The sequence below is a fragment of the Lonchura striata genome, chromosome 1 (assembly GCF_046129695.1).
Source record: "Lonchura striata isolate bLonStr1 chromosome 1, bLonStr1.mat, whole genome shotgun sequence".
NCBI lineage: Eukaryota > Metazoa > Chordata > Aves > Passeriformes > Estrildidae > Lonchura > Lonchura striata.
In genome coordinates, this window is record NC_134603.1 from 32,252,408 (window position 1) to 32,271,405 (window position 18,998).

The 18,998-nt window shown below is 43.4% G+C and overlaps 1 protein-coding gene across 5 annotated transcripts in view; it reads left to right on the forward strand.

Annotated features, from left to right (window-relative positions):
* Positions 1-2,487: 2,487 nt before the first annotated feature.
* Positions 2,488-18,998, forward strand: part of STAU2 (staufen double-stranded RNA binding protein 2) — a 169,313-nt gene continuing 152,802 nt past the window's right edge. For 4 of the 5 annotated variants that reach the window (XM_021530598.2, XM_021530601.2, XM_021530600.2 and 1 more), the window contains exon 1: positions 2,488-2,598. The gene's annotated coding sequence lies outside the window, so the exon portion shown is untranslated. Of the gene's footprint in view, positions 2,599-3,305; positions 3,414-18,998 lie in introns of those variants that run through there. The other variant, XM_021530599.3, reaches the window with a different exon arrangement.

Consider the following 18,998-nt stretch of genomic DNA (forward strand, 5'->3'; position numbering starts at 1 on the left):
GAGGCTTGTTGGAATTACACCTGTCTACTGCAGACAGTTCATAAAGCCCCCTCATAATCTGATGCTGACGTTCATTAGATGCATTTCTCTCTGGGTGTGCTGATGCTAAATGTGTGCTATACTGTAGTATTGTTCTTCAAACTACTTATAGTAAGTAAAGTAAAAATGACATGACATAAAATTATGAAGTAAAAAACCAAGAACAAACATGAAAAACCCCCCACAAACTTCTGTGGACAGCACCATCACGATTCAGCATCTGAACTGTACTCATGCAAAAATTTGCAGTAGCCTAATGAAAAGTACTTGCATTATTATCCATTGCTACATTATATCAGAAGACTACAAAAGCAATTGTATTATACTGTGTACTTCTGTCCTCTGTTCTTAAATTAAATTAAGGGGTAAGGAAGCTCAGAATCAGAAAACAAAACAATGGAAGAATGAGAAGGGGAGGATTAACAAGCTACCACTGCTGAATACAGGGTATGTATAAACCTCTCATAGCAAATGCTGAGTTCCCAACATGTGTTTCAACAAGTTGTAAATGTCATATTAGTGTTCTGTTAGTATGAATAAAATCTTGCTATCACTTAGGCACTCACAATGCAGCTCTGCCACTAGGTGTCATGATGTGTATTTGGTGTGTAAATTATCTACCATATGCAAGCTTACTACCAAAATTCACCTGGACTCTGTGTTTTTAGAGTGCTCCTCCACTGTCCTTGGAAATTGTGTTAAGCTACATCTTTTTTTTTTTTTGCTCAGAACTGATCTGCCTCTTGGTATCAAGTAATAATTAAAAAAATTCTCATATAATAGCAGATACTGCAGGCAATATGAACCCTAAACTCATTCTGATCCTGACTTACCTGTTGTTTTGTCTTAAATTACATTTGCTATAACTAATGTTATAACTCTCATATAAAAAGATTCATTAGAACTTAGTTGTGTAGCAAAAAGGTATAGATCTTTGCCCCCTAAAAATCTAGGTTTTTTTCTGAGCCTGATGAATTTTGTTACTGCAGCCTTGCAAATCAGGTAGGAAGATGATTGCTTCAAGTTCTGATGCTTCTACTTGGCTTTTGCATAGATTTAAAAATTCTTGGTTTGTTTTACTTGAAGCCAATCAAGAAAACAGATTTTTACAAAGTTAGATTGTGGATTAAACTCGGAAATCTTTTATTAATGAAGAATAAACTTCTGATTACTTTGTGATAAATATTTAAATGTTATCTTTTTCATGCTATAGATGGTCAGAAATTTATTTATTTGATTTCTTTGCCTTCTATTTGTCTATTAAGTTTGAATTTAAAGGAAGAAACACTTTAGACTTTAATCTCAATGTGCATAAGCTTTTTTTGTTTCTGCTTTTTTTTTTTTTTTTACGTTTTTCTATCGAGTTCTGCCTTCAATAAGGGATGTGCAAACCTGAAACAAGGCAACAAGATAAATATTTTTAATGGTGACAAAACCAAAGACAGTTGATTTTGGTTGGAAAGGCACAGAAACACCAACTTATCCCAAGGTCTTACGAGGCTGAGCCCTGGCACTGTGTAAGGAGAGGAGGGTTTGTGCCTACCGGGGGAAGGAGGTGGTTTCAGGGATGCACCATGGAACCTCCATGGCTGAACCTCCACAGCTGCACTCCCTGGCCCTCGTTCCTGCAGCCTCCCTCCAGGCAGCTCCCAGCAACTGCATCAGTTATTTGTTCTAATTCTAGACAGAAGAATATATTCACATAAATCTTCTTTATAAGTTTTTACCTTTCTGAACACAGCTCCCTCGGAGGGGAAAGGGGAGAGGGGAAATAAGTTGGAGAGTTAGTGGTCCAAACTAGAGTGAGATGAGGAAGAGTAGATGGGGAAAATAAAATCAAGCCTGTTCTCTGGTGTGCTGTGGTGGCTGCCCCTTCTCCCTGTATTTCTGCCAGCCCTTTTCCGTGCCCGAAGTCTCGCTGCCCGCAGCCCGCTCTGTCCGGGCGCGCAAGGAGCCGTGCAGACAGCGGCTCTCGGGAGCAGCGGAGAGCGGGCACAGCACGCTCGCCAGGCCCATCTCAACCGCACTCACGGACCGGCAGAGCCCCCGCGCCGCTGCTCGCCGCTCTCCCCGGGTCGGGGCTTCCTCCTCCGCGGTGCCGAGGCCTCGCCGTGCGGGGAGCCCGGCCCGGCCCGGCCCGGCCCGGCCCGGCGGGGGCAGGTGAGCGCGGGGCGCCGGGGCCCGCCGGGGCCGGGCGGAGGGCGCAGGGCGCCGCGCCGCCGCTGGGGGCGCTGCGCACCGCCGGGCCGGGCCGGGCCGGGCCGCGGACGGGGCCATTCGCGCGGCGGGCGCGGGGGGAGCGCGGTGCCGGGAGCGCTGGGGAGCGCCCCGGGGGCGGCGGGCGCGGCGGGGGCGGCGGCGAGGGGGGGCCGAGGGGAGCTGCGGGGGGCGACGCCCGGCGCGGGGGCGGCGGGGCGGGGCGGCGGCGGCGCCGGCGGGAGGGCGGGGGGGGGGGGGGCGCAGTGGTTGGGGCCGGCGGCGGCCGCCGCGGCGGCGGGGTCAGTTCTCTTTAGTGTTTGCCGATGTTGGAGGCGTCTCCAAAGTGTTCCCGGGAAGCAGGTAACCGGGAGGGAGGGAAGGGGGCGGCTTCAGCCGCGATGTCCTAGTCTCCGTCCCGGCTTCCCGCTCCTCCCGCCGCCGCGGCGGCTCCCGGGCGAGGGCTCCGCCGGCCCCCGGCGCCCCCCGCCTCCCCGGGGCCGTGCCGGCGCTGCTGCGCCACGGCGCCGCCGGCCCGCTCCGCTCCGCTCCGCTCCGCTCCGGCGGGGGGCGGCGGCGCCGACCCCGCCATCCTCCGCGGGCCCCCGGCCGCCCGCCCGCCGAGGGGCGCAGGAGGCGGGCGGGGGCACAGGTGGGCAGCGCCGCCGCCCCCGGGGCCGGGAAGCCCCGCTGGATCCTCTCCGCAGCTCCCGGCACACGGGTCCGGCTGCCGGCGGCGGTCGCTGCGCCAAGGCCGGGCCGCGGCCGGGCTTGCGGCGGGGCCGACTCGGCGGGGACCACGCCGGGCCTGCGCTGCCCCGGTCCCCGGGAAGGAGTTCTGTGCCACACGAACTTGCTCCTCTTCCCGTGTGGCGGCCGGGCCTGTCGCGGTGCGCGGCCTCGGGGGCGCTGAGCGGCCGCTCCGCCGCCGGCGGGCGAGGGGCGCCCGGCGCTGCTCGCCCGGTCAGCGGCGCGGACCTCACGGCTCAGCGCCGTGTGTGTTAGCCAGCCCTCTGTCTGCACGGCCTGAGCTGCCCCCAAACTTGGGACAGGGCCCCAAACTTTGCCATCCCTGCTGGACTCTCCCACTCCCAAAATGGATGTCGGCATCTCTTCAGCGATGGGCAGAGCCGTTTACCGGCCCTCGCCCAGCACGAGGGTTCGGGGCCGTCCTTGAGGTGGGACCCAGAGACACACTACTGTAAAGTTGCCTAGTCCAGGCTTCTCATGGGCTGGGTGGCATTTTCCCAGTGTTCAGGTGTCTGGTGGGAAAAAGTTCATGCTGAATACAGCCAGGCCTGGAAGTCGCAGACATGCCGTCCTGGGGAAGTGTGGGCTGCTTGAGCTTATCTGTGAGGGTGAATCCTTCAGCAAAGCTGTTTTTTCCCTGTAGTGCTCAGGGTCCCGCCTGACCAGTCAGTGATAACCAAGCAAAACAATTCCGTGCAGTGTGTCTGGCTCATGTTGCCTTACGGCCAGCAAGCTGTTTCTGTGAATACCAAGACGTAAGCTTCTCAAGCCATGTTTGGAATGCTCCCTGTGCAACTACCATGGTACTAAAAAAAAGTTTATGCTGTACAAAAGAGTAGATAAAGTGCTGCTGTTGTAGCCCCTCTCCTTGCGTGCAGTACTGCCTTGAACAGTACTGAGGGATGTGTATGAGTAACTGCAGTGTTGCAAGGCACAAGGAAAGCTGTTTGCTCTCCCATAGCTCGGGGTGGTTGAGCTGTGCTTCTGTCAGGGAACATACAGTGGTGTATCTCACTTGTGCTTAACAGTGGCATTGAGCTGCACAAGAGTAAGGTCTTCCTAGGTTGTGTGGTAATTCCAGGTTAGCAGTCTACACCAGTGAAGTAATGCTAATGCATTTAAGCCATTTGCTAACTACAAGGAGGTTCTGTATAGGCTTTGTTGTGACATTGCTGCTTATATAAACAGCACCAGACTGTCAGATTTCTGAATGAAATCTTTTTTTTTTTTTCTAGACAGTCAGCAGCAGAGTAAGATTTCCAATACTGATTTCCAGCTGCTGAACCTTAGGTTTAACCTAAAAACCTCAGATATTTCTGCTCCTGCTAGTCTTTGCGAAGATTCCTATTGCTGCCAGCTAGGAACAGGATTGAGGCTGCCTGCTTGTTTGTAGTTTTTGAGGGGAAAGGACAGTTCTGATTTTCTTTTCCTTGCAGACAACTTTTCAGCCATGTTACTCAGCTTGGGTTTTGCTCAGGCTGCTCAGCGTGGAGGCCAAAGTCTTTATGTATCTTTCTGCCAGCTCAACCTTCCTTGTTCCCCAAGAATTACATCAAAATAATAATAAATTCGACTAATCTTAAATTCTGATTAAAGATAGTAGATTGTAAAGAAACTTTCTAATTTTACTTGTAGAAGAACCTGATAAGAGGTGTTTTAATGAGTGGACTAAGTTAAATGAGCATTTAACACCGTCAGCCTCTTCTTTGGGGGCAAAGGTTTGATTTTCCTCCACAGCTTTGAAAACTTCACTCTAACTCTGGTTTACACCGGTGTGAATGTGGGAAGTGAATCAAATACTATGTTTTATTTGTAAAGTGTCATGACAAATGACCTTGGGAAGGTTAGGCAACAAGCCATAGTGAAGCAGATTCTCCTATTCCAAGACTGGGTCTCTAGGCATAGGAAAGGTGCACCTGTCATGCTCTATCTAGACAGTTTGTTTTGACCTGCCCAAAATATGTGGCTATTGACTTGTTAGTCTTTGAAAACTCTTAAAAACTCCCAACAATTATGCTCAGTCCTTTACCCCAAAATACTTCTTATGGTATCATTCCATCATTCCATTGGAGAGCTGGTCTTATAAGGGAAGTGTGTGGGTTTTAGTGCCTTTTTTTTTTTTTTTTTTTTTTTTTTTGCATATATTTGATCGATATGGGCACAGATTTTTTTCTGATCAGGGTGCAAAGTGTCTTATTTCCTCGTGCATGTATCACTGATGTGCTGGGGAAGGACCTAACCCTGCATGTTTTTTTCAGGATAACTGAAATAACATAACTTCTGTTAATGAGCCACTAGAGCTACACTTTTACTTCCACTGTTTACATTTATTTTCTATCACCAACAGTAAAGTCTATAGGAAAAGAGGCCTGTCTTTTGCCAGAACTTATTGGTTTGTATTTCTAATCTTTGGATCACACATAGCCTGTATTTTTCACAATGGTTCTTGAATTCTCTCTCTAAAAAGAAGGAGAGAAAGAAAGACAGGAGGGCACCATTTGGTGGCAGGGCATAAAGAGCACAAGGCAGGGGTCCTGTGGAGGCAGGTCAGGGAATTGGGTTGGCAGTTTTGCTCAGACAAAAGGATGTAAACAAGGGGGAATGGAATTAGTGGAAATGCATGACAAACTCTGTGAAGAGAGGAAATGAAATCTGTGTGTAGTGTAGTTAACACACGTATATAATTTATATATATATAAGTCAAGGGCTCTGCATTTAGGGAGTCTGCTCATTGTCAGTACTGAGTCACAATCACCATTATCCAAAGTGTGTTTGCATTAAAGGATCAAGAGTTCAGTAAGAATCTGAGAGATGTCTTCTCAGGCACTGTTCTAGAAAAATATTTAGAATAAAAAAATTGCTTATCACAACTCCTAGTGCAAAAATGAATTTTGAAAAGCTGTCTATGGTAGTGTAACACTAAAGTCACATCTATGTCTGTAAGTGCTAAAGATTGTTTGTACTTCATCTCAAGAGCAAGTGTTTTGTGGTTTTGGTTTTGTTTTGTGGGTCTTTTTTATTAAACTGGTAGTTTTTGGAGTGTTTCCCATTAATGAAATATGTTATACTGTGTCATACTCCATCTTTGCATTTGCTTTAGTCAATTATACATCTATACAGTACATCGCTAGAATGTTACAAATTTATTTCTATTTAACCAAATAAAATCAAATTATGAAATTTAAATTTTTCCCAGTAAATAGCACTTTTTTCATATTTAATTGCTAATATTGTGACTTCACTATGCTACTGTATCCCCATAGTCTTCTGATTTAGTCACCATTAAAATGATGGCAGGGGGCACTTTTTAGACTGGTTAGAACTCAGGCTTTGAGCTCAGATCCCCGTTGGTGTCCCAAACCTGGTTATGACTAGCAGCCAGTTATTATATCAAGTAAGTATCTTCTGAAAACTTCCAAAGGACCACAGTGGTTCCACTTCAAGTTTCACTGCTTGCCAGCTTTGAGGAGACTGTTTTGCCTCCAGGCTAAAGGAAATGTTTTTGAGCGTAGGAGACCAGATTTTCTTGAAAAGTTTCTTGCAATGAAAATAGTTACTTGTTGGATCAAGATGAGTAACCTAATTTTTATTGCTACTGCTTATTTTTTTGCACCTGTTAGGTATTTGTGGTTCCCAGTTTCACCTACAATGACTCTAGTTTAAAAAAGCAGTGTTAAACCAATATAAGGAAATATGAGTATACTAAATGTGCAGATTGATATCACTAACTGGAATTGTCTGGATAAGTAACTGTCTGCAAGTGAAAGGGAATTTTTCCACATCACCCAGATGACACATCCATGCAACTGATACATTTTGAAGGATGAGATCAAGATAATGTTGTTCTCAAGGTGGAAATGTAGGCCTGGTAGAGGGCAATGTTGGGTCACTTAGAAGTATACCCAGTTGTTCTGATGCAAACAAAATAATAATGAATTAACACTCTAACACTCTGTAGTAGCTTTGGCTTTGTTAGACAAGAACAAGAAGCACTCTAAAATTTCACGTTAACTGTTAGTTCGTATGTTTGTTTTATTTTTTCCCCCCTTCTGCTGGTCCTTCTTCAGTCCTGGATACGATGTTGCTTTTTGCTTTCTAGACTGTGGAAAATACTTTCTCTGCTTTTTGTTGCAGGCTTGTGTATAATAGTATTTAAACTTGCCTGCTCTGAAATAGTATTTCATCTATGAAGGCAATGTTCATGCAAGGAAGCATTTTGCTTAAGAGTAGATACCCAAGAGACATGCTTTTTGTACCTGTTTAGGGCCTGTAATTGTAATTGTAATTAATGACTCCAGAAGGATTTTCTTGAAAACCTTTCTGACCCTCTGAGAATTCAGTGCAAGACACTTGCTAGTCGTGTATTAAATGAGTGTCCAGCTTCTGCATGGCAGCTAGGGCTGTCTCATCTTTGTGAAAAGGAATGAGAAGCTTGTACTGGATCAGGAGTCAGTTAAAGCTCCCTGTTTATTCAGAGGCATCTCTCAACATTCTGTCTTAGCTGAATCCACTGGGTTAGATATGGAGTTTGACCTCTTCAGAAGGGAGAGTGGCCCATATCATCTTTTCTTCACCCCTTTTCAACTGGCCAGTTTTTATTACTTAGAGCCTTAAGCAAGTGAAAACTGGCTGAAGATGTCGGGACTGGATCCATTTTCCACGGACTTGGCAGAGTTGCCATTCATGAGGATGTTCTGGATCTGATCTTCCAGGCGAGTATTTGCCAAGTCCCATGAGAATAATTTTATATTTAATTAAATTCTTCAGCTGTTACATTACAAGGTTCTTCTGAAACTAGCCATTCCACATATTACTGTCAGTGGCAGTTCATCAGAGGAGGTGGCTTTAGAGGCCTTTTCTCTTCCCAGGATGCCATTAAGCTACCTGTAAAACTTTATCTCCTCTGTTTCTCCTCAAATCTCAGTGCAGTCAGAGCCTTTTGATACTTTATAACATTCACAAGTTACAGTAGGCATGAAAGCAAGTGGCTGCAGTAGCTGGTGAAACTTAAGTTATTAAATGTATTTAAAAGTATTTAAAAATAAATGTAAGCATCAACTTGCCCATCCTGTATTTGAAATTGTTTATTTTCTTGGACACAGTAGTAATTAGAATATTTTCAAGGTTTTTAAGCCAATCCTGTGCTCACTAGGAATTTTGACACCAAAAAGAAATTATTTTATTTGCTGTCATTGCAAATGCTGGTACTGTTCACCTCTGCTCAGGTATCTCATAGCTGACAGCAGTATGGGAGACATAGGTACTGTCAGACAAATATACCTGATATATCCCCAAGATAGGACAGGACAGAGCACTGCAGGGGAACAGGGTTAGGTGAGGCAGTTCTATTTCCAGGGTCTGCTCTGTTTTTTGAATGTGGTGTCTTTGCTGGTGTGCACAGCTCTGGGGTCAGCACTTCTACCTAAACTTCTGCTGTTTGTCATTGCAACCTAGACAGATTTTGGATGACTCTTGGGCTAGGAGCACAACCCTTTGTTAACAAGGAACATCCATTTCTGCAGGGGATTAGACTGTATTAGGCATATGTTTGTAGCCTAATAGCACATTAGGCTATTAGAGATCCTAGAAAATTTCTGGGGTCCTGTTTCCCTTTTGAAGTACCCATTTTAAATTTGATTTTGATTTGGAAGGGAAAGAGTAGGAGTTTTAGTACTGAACAGAAGTAGCCCCCTGCAAGTTCAAAAGCAAGTTTATTCTTTTATGCTAGTTTAGGGTGGTTCCAGAGTCACAAAAGCTAACTTTACCCTGCTGAGTCTAATGGCCCTGGAGTCCTAAAGTACAGTATGAAAGACATTCCTTTGAAGTGCAGCTCAGAGCATGATCCACCCATCCATTGTCTATGATGCTACAGCATTGCCATTCTTAATAAATGCAATCTTCTTTTTTGCTTTTGCTCAATTCTAGGTACTCTTTCCTAGTATTTTGAATCATTTCCTGTTACCAGTGCATCAGCTTGCACTTTAAGCCACCATTATCTTTTGTTTTATTTCTGATTTTCTGTGTAAAAATACTTGAGACAATTACAAATTTTAATTCAGTTTGTTTACATTTTTCCCCTTTAGTAGTTACATTTATAACTTCCTTTGGTCTGGGGAAATGAGTTATTCTGAATCATCAGCTGTATAGATGAAGGTCTCCTATTTGCTATTTTATGGTGTATCCTACTTAGTGTTCCTAAACACTATTACATAAGTTGGAGGAAAAAGCCTGGTTCTGTGCCCTCACAGTGTGCTCAACTTGAAACAAATGTCTTTTTACCAGCATTTTTCCTTTCTGTTGTTTGTTGTTACTTTAGTATCCTCCATGCTGATTCAACTCCAGAAATAGCATTTTGCCATCCTGCCAGTTGTGTGTAGCCTCTGTGCTGCAGCTGAATTTGTGGCAGGCTTTTAGTGTTCAGCTAATGTTTAGCATTGATCATGACCTTGCCCCTAAACACAACATCTCTAAACTTAATTTTCTCCAGTTGAAAACTTATGTTTTGTGTTTATTTCAGTCAGAGCACTTGGTAGGCCCAATCCAATACTCCAAAATTATTTGACTTTAATTCATTGACTGAGGAGAGCTGCACTTGGAATGGGAAGAAGGCTCTATCAAATCAGTGCAGAGCTCTGGATCTCACAGGTACTCTGTGCCTGTTAGCAGAGGCCCAATCCTGACCCCCAGTGAGCAAGGAGCTAGTCTCTCTATGAACTGTATGTCCACATTATCTTATATCCAAGCAATTAAAAAACTGTCTATGGAAGAGTTGAGAGAAAGGGGAGCTCCGGGAACATTTCAGGATCAGAAGGTGGCAATTTGACCCCAGCTGTTTCTGGGAGCTGCAACTTCTTGGAAGCTGTATGAGACCAATGTGGGCATTCATCACTTTAGCTGTCAAATACAGTGGTTTTGTTTAAATATCCTCATGGAGAGCAAAAAAAAAAGGCACACAAATCTGAATTTATCTACTTCTAACAATAGAATGCAACACCTGTTGCTTAGTCCACTGAAACCACCGTCTCTGAGGCTCTTGTAGCTGTTCATTATAGCCAGCTGACTACAGTATGAGGAGGGCTGGTAGCAGGAGCTATAACTTTGTTTCAAAGAAAAAGGCATTTTTCTCCTACTTCACCAAATTTGCTACTTCAGATTACATGAGAAGTAGTTTGTCACAGGCAGTCAAGGAAAACTGAGATGATTTTCTGAATTCCATTAATAAAATGCAATTTCTAGTTAGGGATTGAAGTCAAGAAGTAATTTTTGCCTGCTTCAGAACAAAATAACAGTTGGAGGGATGTTTTACTTCAAGTAAGACTATATTGTAATTTAAAATCAGTCAAAGCTTATTGGAGATTCTGGGAATGTAACTACTACTTGTTAGCACAAATTGGAAAAAAAGTGCGGCTTTTAGAAATATATAGGAGAGAAATTTCAAAATGCAAATTAAATCAGAAACTATATTCTTGGAAGCATCTCAGATTAGACTTCAATATCACAAATAACGAACCAGTTACAAATTTGATGCAAACAAGGCTGTAGCTTCAGAGTGTCAAGTTTGAGTCATGTTTTTTTCGTTTTCTTAATCCTGTTCTCCACTTTTAAGCTGATGATTGATTGTTAAACTAGCAGCTTACACTTCCCTTCTATTCAGCTATTTTTCTTCAGGAAAGCTGACTAACTAATTTTGTTTAATATAAGGTGAATGTGAGTTACCTGTATATAGAGTAAGATGTTATGATGACCACTTTCTTCATCTTTTAAAAACTGTACAGATATGACTATGTATCACAGAGTGTCTGGGGGAGATACCAGTTTCCAGTTTTCAAGAAGTCATAAGTAGTTTATTGTCATGGTAAGGGAGAGAGCTGAAGAGTTACAGTACTGGATGGCCAGCTCTTGTGCTTTGGGTTGGTGCTTGCTCTCAGGTGCAGTAAGCAAATACAAAAAGGATATTACCTCTAGTGTTGGGTAGGGTGTGTGTCCTGCCTTTCATCTGTAAGGCATTATAGCCACCTATAAGCTAATTTTTGGGATCTCCCTTAAACCATGATGAGTTTTGGATGAGGAAGGCCTCCCACAAAGAAGGCTCTGATGATCACCTTGCTGTTTCATGAAGGTGTTTCACATTTTCTTCCCTGTAGTAATTCAGGGTATCTTGGCTGGGTCAAACCGATGGCTGTGTCTGAAGCAATATTCTGTCTGGATGGTTCAAAGTCTTTTCTGAGCTTAAAATTTGTGGCACTGTGAGAACTGGGTTAGCTTGTACTGGCTGTTGGAAATTTCCATGGCTTTTATACCATCTTCTCTGTTTTCTAGACAGGAACAATAAATTGAGAGAGACTTTCTGATGAGATTATCTTAACATAGCAAACATTTATATAAACCAGACTCATTTTCCCCATTGGGCTTTGGGTTATAAACCTGTTGAAGTGTTTTGAGATGCCAAACAGTTTCTGATGCAACAGATTTGCTTTCTTTATCTTTTAGGTTTTTTTCTGGCATTGAAATCTTCAAGTTGATAATCTGATTGATGTCCTTTACCATTTTAATATAAAATAGCAATTCCTTTTCCCATCTTTTTTTCAGAATAATATTAGTAAAGTTTCTCTACTTAGAATCTCTGTTAGGATGTCTATGAAGTCTCTCCTTGAGTCTTTGAGTGTCAAGACTAGCATACACAGGACCTGACTGATTTCTCTGTTATAAAAGAAAATTAGCCATGTGTACAGTCTGGGGTCGTTAGTTTTGCTGTACACAGTAAGATGCACTGTGGCCTGAGTTGCTCTTTTCTCAGCTTTTTCATGTCAGCCTCATTGTTGCCAGGGAAGCAAGGGAAAGTTGCATTCCTGCCTGTCAAGTATGCTCCACTTTCTCTTGAGTTTCTTGTTACAAGTTTTTATACTCTTGCTCATGAAAATGGGCACAATTGCAGTCAGTGCCCTAACCCCTGCATTTTCCATCATTCCTTGCAAAAAGACATGTCTCTGCAAGGGAGCTTATTTACTTCTGTAATTGTGCCTTAGTTTTAGTAACATCCATGATCACTTGTTGAAGACAAGTTTGGCAGTAGACTTTGGGTAGAATGCAGTTTTCTGTATTTTGGCATCTTGTGCAGTTTGAGACACTAAGTTACCCTGTCTGCTTCTCAGCTGCCACTTAGCTGTGTGGTTAGCTAACCCTAAATTAGAAGATTAGAAGCCTACTTGTTGATCACCTTGAATAATTCCCTGGGTCTGCTGGCTGTACTGATGACTGGTGTAATACATTTCTTTAAACACATACATTATTGCCATTTCATTGCCTCTTCATGTCAGGGTTTCTTTGAACTGCCTGCCACATGTAGTGTCACATGTGGCATGAGTCTTCCGAGAGAATGTTTGCTTCCTGAAGCAGCAGCTGATGGAATAGGCAGGCATTCAAATTGGTGTCTCAGATGGTATTGTGTATTGGGTCTTTAAAAGATTCTAGTGGGTTGACCGTGGCTTGGTATCAGGGACTCATGTCACTCTCCTCCACAGCTGGACAGGGGAGAGGAAATCTAATGAAAGGTTTATGAGTTGAAATAAGGACCAGGAGGAATCACTCACCTATTTGCCATGATGGGCAAAGCAGGCTCAAATTAGAGATATTAATTGAATTTATTGCTAAAAAGATCAGAACAGGATAGTGAGAAGTGAAATAAAACCTTAAAAACACCTTCTTCCTACCCCTCCCTCATTTCCAGCTCTACATTCTCTCCCAGCAGCACAGGGAGACAGGGAATGGGAGTTATGGTCTGTTCATCACCTGCTTTTTCTCCTGCAGCTCAGGGAGAGGAGTCCTTCCCTGGCTGCACCATGGGGTCCCTCCCACAGGATGTAGTTCTCCATAAGCTTCTCCACCATGAGCCCATCCCACCGGCAACAGTCCATGCCCAAACTGCTGCAGTGTGGGTCACTCTTCCATGCAGTACAGTCCTTCAAGGCCAGGCTGCTCCAGTATAGAAGCAGGGTCCCTCTCCACAGGTCTTCCATGGGGTCACAGCCTTCTTTTAGTCACCCACCTGCATGGGGAGGCATGGGGCTCCTCCACAGGCTGCAGTCAGATCTCTGCATCCCCATGGATCTCCATGGGCTGCAGGGGCAGAGCTGCTTCACCATGGTCATCACCATGGGCTGCAGAGGAATCCCAGCTCCGGTGCCTGGAGAACCTCCTGCTCCTCCTTCTGCACTGACCTTGGTGTCTGCACACACACTTGTTCCTCTCACACATTCCCACCCTGCTCTTCTCTGCTCGCAATTACAACTGAGCAAGGACATTTTTTTCTTCTTCTGAAATACGTTGGAGGTATTACCACCATTCCTAATTGGCTCAGCCTTGACCAGCAGCACGTCCATCTTTGGAGCTACCAAGGATTAGCTCTGCTGGACACAGAAGAAGCTTCTGGCAGGCTGTCACAGAAGCCACCCCTGTAACCCCCCGCTGCCAAAGTTGGCCATGCAAACCCAGTACCCTCTGGTAAACCATGGTAATCCCATGCTGTATTTCCTTTGACTCCACTGAAAATTCAGACTTATATTTGTAAACCTGAATTATAGATGCCTTTAATCCTTATCTGAGTCCTCATATTTTACTGTACAGTTGTGCTATACAATGTGGGTGACTGTGCTGGTGTCACAGGTACTGTGCATGCAAATGGCTTTGTAGATCACCAATTTTTCATATTAGTTACTTGACATTTTCTGTAGTTGTTTAAGTAATTTATCAAATCCTAAATGTTTGTTTATTGTATTTACTCAGGGACATATTCTATGTATTTCAAGTTGTATAAATCCAATCTTGATTACAAGGTAAGACTTCTGTTCTTGCCCTGCTGCTAACACATCATAACTAAATGTGAGCAAAAATCCCCATGTTTGGCCATTTTGTTGATTGAGAAAATCTTTATGTTTAGTCATGATTCCGTAATTAGCTGCCTTATTTGTCTGGTTTGTTTTTTTTACTTTTCAAATTTACATGAAGCAATTTTAAAGTAAGTTGTTAAAGAAGGATTGAATCAGTGACAGATATAAATAATATGTACTCCCACGTAATGTGATTCTGTGGTAATGATAATGTGGTTATTGATTTAGAGACTTGCATGCTTTTTGTACCAAATCGGTTCAACATATTGGAAGCTAGGGAACAGATGCAGTTTCAGAATGAAAGAAATATGCAAGGTGAAGCAGTTTCTACCTCAGTTTTCTGAGTTTTAAGTCCTTTTGTGTTGCTTTAATGTGCCTGTTCTGTGTAGTAATTCAAAAGAGAGGTTGAACTGACTGTCGTTTGAAGAAGTGGTTGAAAAATATGACTGCAGATTTTTGGTCTGTTTCCTACTTGATTTTTTCTTCTTTCAAAAATACTTCCCTTTCTTTCTTCAGGAAGGTTCTTATTCATTGTACATGAGTGCTGGCAAAGGATAATCCTCTGTGGGTGATAATATCTGAAAGTGTGGTAGGATTTGATGTTGTGAACTGGTGTTCACTGCAGCTGCTTGGCCTTTCCTTGCCTTCCTGGGGCTTTATCTACAACTCTTTTCTGCTCCAGTCCAAGAGCAGAGGAAGCAAAATGAAAGAAGAAACTGTGGTATTTAGTCTTCAGGGACTGGGTTTAACACTGAGCAACAAGGGGAACTTTTCTGTAAGCCTTGCAGCTCCTTAAATTTTGTGTATAAGTCCCTAATGGTCTGTGTCATTTCCTTTGCTTGTAAAATATCTTACCAAAATAATGAAAAGAAAAGAGTTAGTGATTTCTCCGGCACCCATCTTATACTTCTGCAAAGTAAAATGCTTTTAAGGCATCACTTCACTTGCTGTCATGTATCACTTAGCTGTTAATTAGCTGGTAGCTATGTTCATATGTTCGTTGAAACTAAGATTCTCTAGTGTAGAGAATTCTCTAGTGTAAATTCTCTAGGCACAGTAAAAGAAAAGAAACCAGGCCACAGGTTTCTGAAGATGTAATCATCAGGGATGAGATCACGGGCTTTGTGAGGAACAGTGTGGAGGAGATGAACTTCAGTGTATGGCTTGACAGCAAAGCTAAGCTGATTAGCAGGAGTTGAAAGGGCTAATTCCATGCACCCACTCCAGGTCAGGAGCTTGTGGCCCTCCTTGTACAGACCTGATGCTCCTTTGTGCTTTCTCCTTACCTGCCATGTGAACTGGTTCAATGAGGTGAACAGAAAGTGTTGGCTTTTTGTCGCAGGGAAGAAAGGACACAGGATTGTCCCTTGCTGTGGCAGCAAGTCCTTAGTTCAGTTTGGCTGTTGGCAAACAACTCCTCATAAGGCAAAAAGGTATGAAATTGGAGGAGCAAATGGGAAGAACAAACGGTGACCAGCAGTAATACAGAAATAAATTTAAAAACTAGAGAGACCCTGTGCAATTTCATTCCTAGTGTTTTATTTTTTGCTATTTCAAATGTATAAATAAGATAAATTTTGCTAATTAATCTGGATAATCATCTGCTGATTGTTGCTTTAAGTCATACTCCTGCTAAACTGCTACTATGTGGCCATCTAGTTACTTGATATTAGAAGACAAAAGTTCTAATTAGGCTGCTCTGAAGGTAATCCAGAGCTGTGTGGTTTTTGTCAACAGCAAATAAGCTGCCAGATATAACACAGTAAAAAGAAATTGTGTAAGGCTTAGACCTTCTTTAGTACTTTTAATAATAATGTCCACAAATAAATATTTGCTAAAAATGTGAGAAATAGCACACCAGAAATATGTTTTACCTTTAGGCAGTTTTATATGCTTTGTGTAACTGAACAAATGAATTAATATCAGGAGAATAGAAGAAGAACAGAACATTTAATGGAATTTTAAAGCTAAGACTAAAACCAAACCCTTCTTAGTTAGGAAGCTGTTAACTATTAGAGTTCTGTGACTTGGGGCTTTCACAGAAGAATCACATGAACAAGCTTCTAACTAAAATGGGGTTGAACTGAAAAAAACCCTTGAGATGCTTGCTGCCTGCTTAGACACTGCCCCCAGTCTATTGGATTGCTGTTCCTGTACTTTTCAATGTTTTCATTAATTATGTGGATGAAACAGTACACTTATTAAATTGGAGATGCTATAAAGCAGGCTTAGAGAAGACTTGCAAACATTTTGGAATTAGAATTAAAATTTGATGTGATCTTGAAAACATAAATTATTGTATTTTTCTTTTTTTTCTGTTTTGTTTGGTTTTTTAAATAAGAAAATTCAAGGAAGACAAGGACAAAGTCTCATTAGCTAGGAAATGGATTCACAAAGAGAGCACAGTCTAGAACTTGCTGGGTAGCAGTTCTGTAGAAAAGGATTTGGGATCATTAATGTAATACTGTTTTGAAAAATGGACACTGATCAGAAGGTATAAGCAGAACACTTGGTTATATAAAATACAAGATATGTCAAGTAATTTTTCTTGCTCAGCAGTGGCTGGCCCTCAATTGTTCCATTTGTAAAGTCCTTCACAAGTATGTAATACGTCCCACCATTACATACTTGTGCACAGATTAAATTTGGTACTCTTGAGTTGTGTGACAGAGCAATGTGAAAGTGTGGTGACTCTACTGCATATGTGCATTTTCACTTTCTGCACAGATGAAGTCCAGCCTTCTGTTTTGACTGTTCAGGCCATTGGTTTCTCTATCTGTTGATTTTGCATATAACTTCTCTTTCTAATATTGCTTTTGCAATTTTCCCACATTGTACAAGTCTGTTTGGTTTGAAAACTCATTGTCCATGCCTTCTGCCTTTTGTGGTGTTTTATCTACTTTATCTGTCTTTATTTATTCAATTACTGTGACATAGTCTAAGAATCATTTCACCTGAGCATTTAGTTCATATTTAATGTCACAAGAGATCTAAGGCTCCAAAGTGATTCCAGAAAAATACAAAAAGTAATAATAATCAGAAAAAGTGTTAACTCATTCTTTATGCTGCATGGTGTTTTTAGCATGATACAGTGTTCACAATTTTAAAAAGTATTCTGCATCTGTAAATGTAACTAAATATTTGTAGTGGCTTTGCATGGCCAGGTTTTGGTAATGGGGGGCTGCAGGGGTGGCTTCCATGAGAAGTTGCCAGAAGAATCACTTGTGTCCAATAGAGCCAGTGCCAGCTGGCTCTGAGATGAATCTGCTGCCAGCCAAGGCTGAGCCCATCAGTGTTGTTGGTAGTGTATCTGGGATAACAGATTTAGAAGCAGGAAAAGTTGCTGCACAACAAAAAGTGCAGGGGAGGGGAGGGGGGAGGGGAGGGGAGGGGATGGGAGAAGGGAGGGGATGGGAGAGGAGAGGGGAGGGGAGGAGAGGGGAGGGGAGGGGAGAGGGGAGGGGAGGGGAGGGGAGGGGAGGGGAGGGGAGGGGAGGGGAGGGGAGGAGAGGAGAGGAGAGGAGAGGAGAGGAGAGGAGAGGAGAGGAGAGGAGAGGAGAGGAGAGGAGAGGAGAGGAGAGGAGAGGAGAGGAGAGGAGAGGAGAGGAGAGGAGAGGAGAGGAGAGGAGAGGAGAGGAGAGGAGAGGAGAGGAGAGGAGAGGAGAGGAGAGGAGAGGAGAGGAGAGGAGAGGAGAGGAGAGGAGAGGAGAGGAGAGGAGAGGAGAGGAGTAAGAATATGTGAGAGAAGCAGCTCTGCAGACACCAAGGTCAGTGCAGAAGGAGGGGGAGGAGGTGCTCTAGGCACCAGAGCAGAGACTCCTCTGCAGCCCGTGGTGCTGCACATGATGACACTTGGCAGCCCTGTGCCCCTGCAGCCCAGAAAGGTCCATGGTGGAGCAGAGATTTACCCACAGCCCGTGGGAGACCCACAGGATCTGTGGCCCCATGGGGAGAGAGAGGAGTTCATGCTGGAGCAGATTTACTGGCATGACTTGTGACACTGTGGGAGACCCCTGCTGGAGCATTCAGTTCCTGAAGGATGCCACCCTGTGGAAGGGATCCACCCTGGAACAGTTCACCGAGAACTGCAGCTTGTGGGAAGGACTCACGTTGAAGAAATTTGTGCAGGACTGTCGCCTGTGGGAGGGACCCCATGCTGGAGCAGGGAAAGAATATGAGGGAGTCTTGCCTATAGCAGGATGGAGTGGCAGAGATAACATGTGATGAACTGATTGTAGCTCCCATTTGCCATCCATCTGGGTCATAGGGAATTCAGGAGTGAAGTTAAGCCTGAGGAGAAAGAATGGGTGGGAGGAAAGTGTTCTTAAGATTTACTTTTTATTTCTTCTTTTGCTACTCTGATTTGATTAAATGAATTTATTGTTAATCTCCCCAAGTTAAGTTTGTTCTGCATGTGACAGTAATTGGTGAGTGATCTTTTCATGCACTTGTCTAGACCCAAAAGTCTTTCATTATATTTTCCCTCTCCTGTCCAGCTGAGGTGGTGAGCCATAGGGCAGCTTTTGTGGTCACCTGTTATACAAACATGGTCAACTCACAGCAACATTGTGTTTCCTGATATATAAAAATATGAATGGACTATTTTACAGCAATATTTTCACTTTAAAATGTGAGGAGTTTTGTCATTTGGTAATCTTTAGTTTGTCAGGAAAATTCACAGCTTGCACATTGTTTAATAAGAAAGTCAGCTGTTTAATGAAACCTGTGTAGCTGCCTATGTAGTAAGTGCTCAAAAGGGGAAGTGAAGTAAAATGCAGTTCTAGTATATTTGCATCCCTTTATGTGTTTGCTATTGCATTTCTACTGCATATGTGTGGGTGAGGCTATGAGGAGAAACCATTGCAGCATCTCATAAGTGTATGAGTGTAGCAGCGTAGCCTTACAAAAAGGGCAGCACTGCAGCCTGCAGACTTTGACTGGATAGATGTGTGTGATTAAAACATTGGGAAGTATCATTTCTGTTGTGTCTTGACATGGCAGCTGAGTAAAGGCACGAAGCTGGGAAGCACAGCTCTGAAGTCCAACTTTCTCTGAGAGGTGCAAGTGACTGTAACCACTGCTGAACTTAAAGGGAAGCTTCTTTGGAGACACTTGGGTATAGGAATT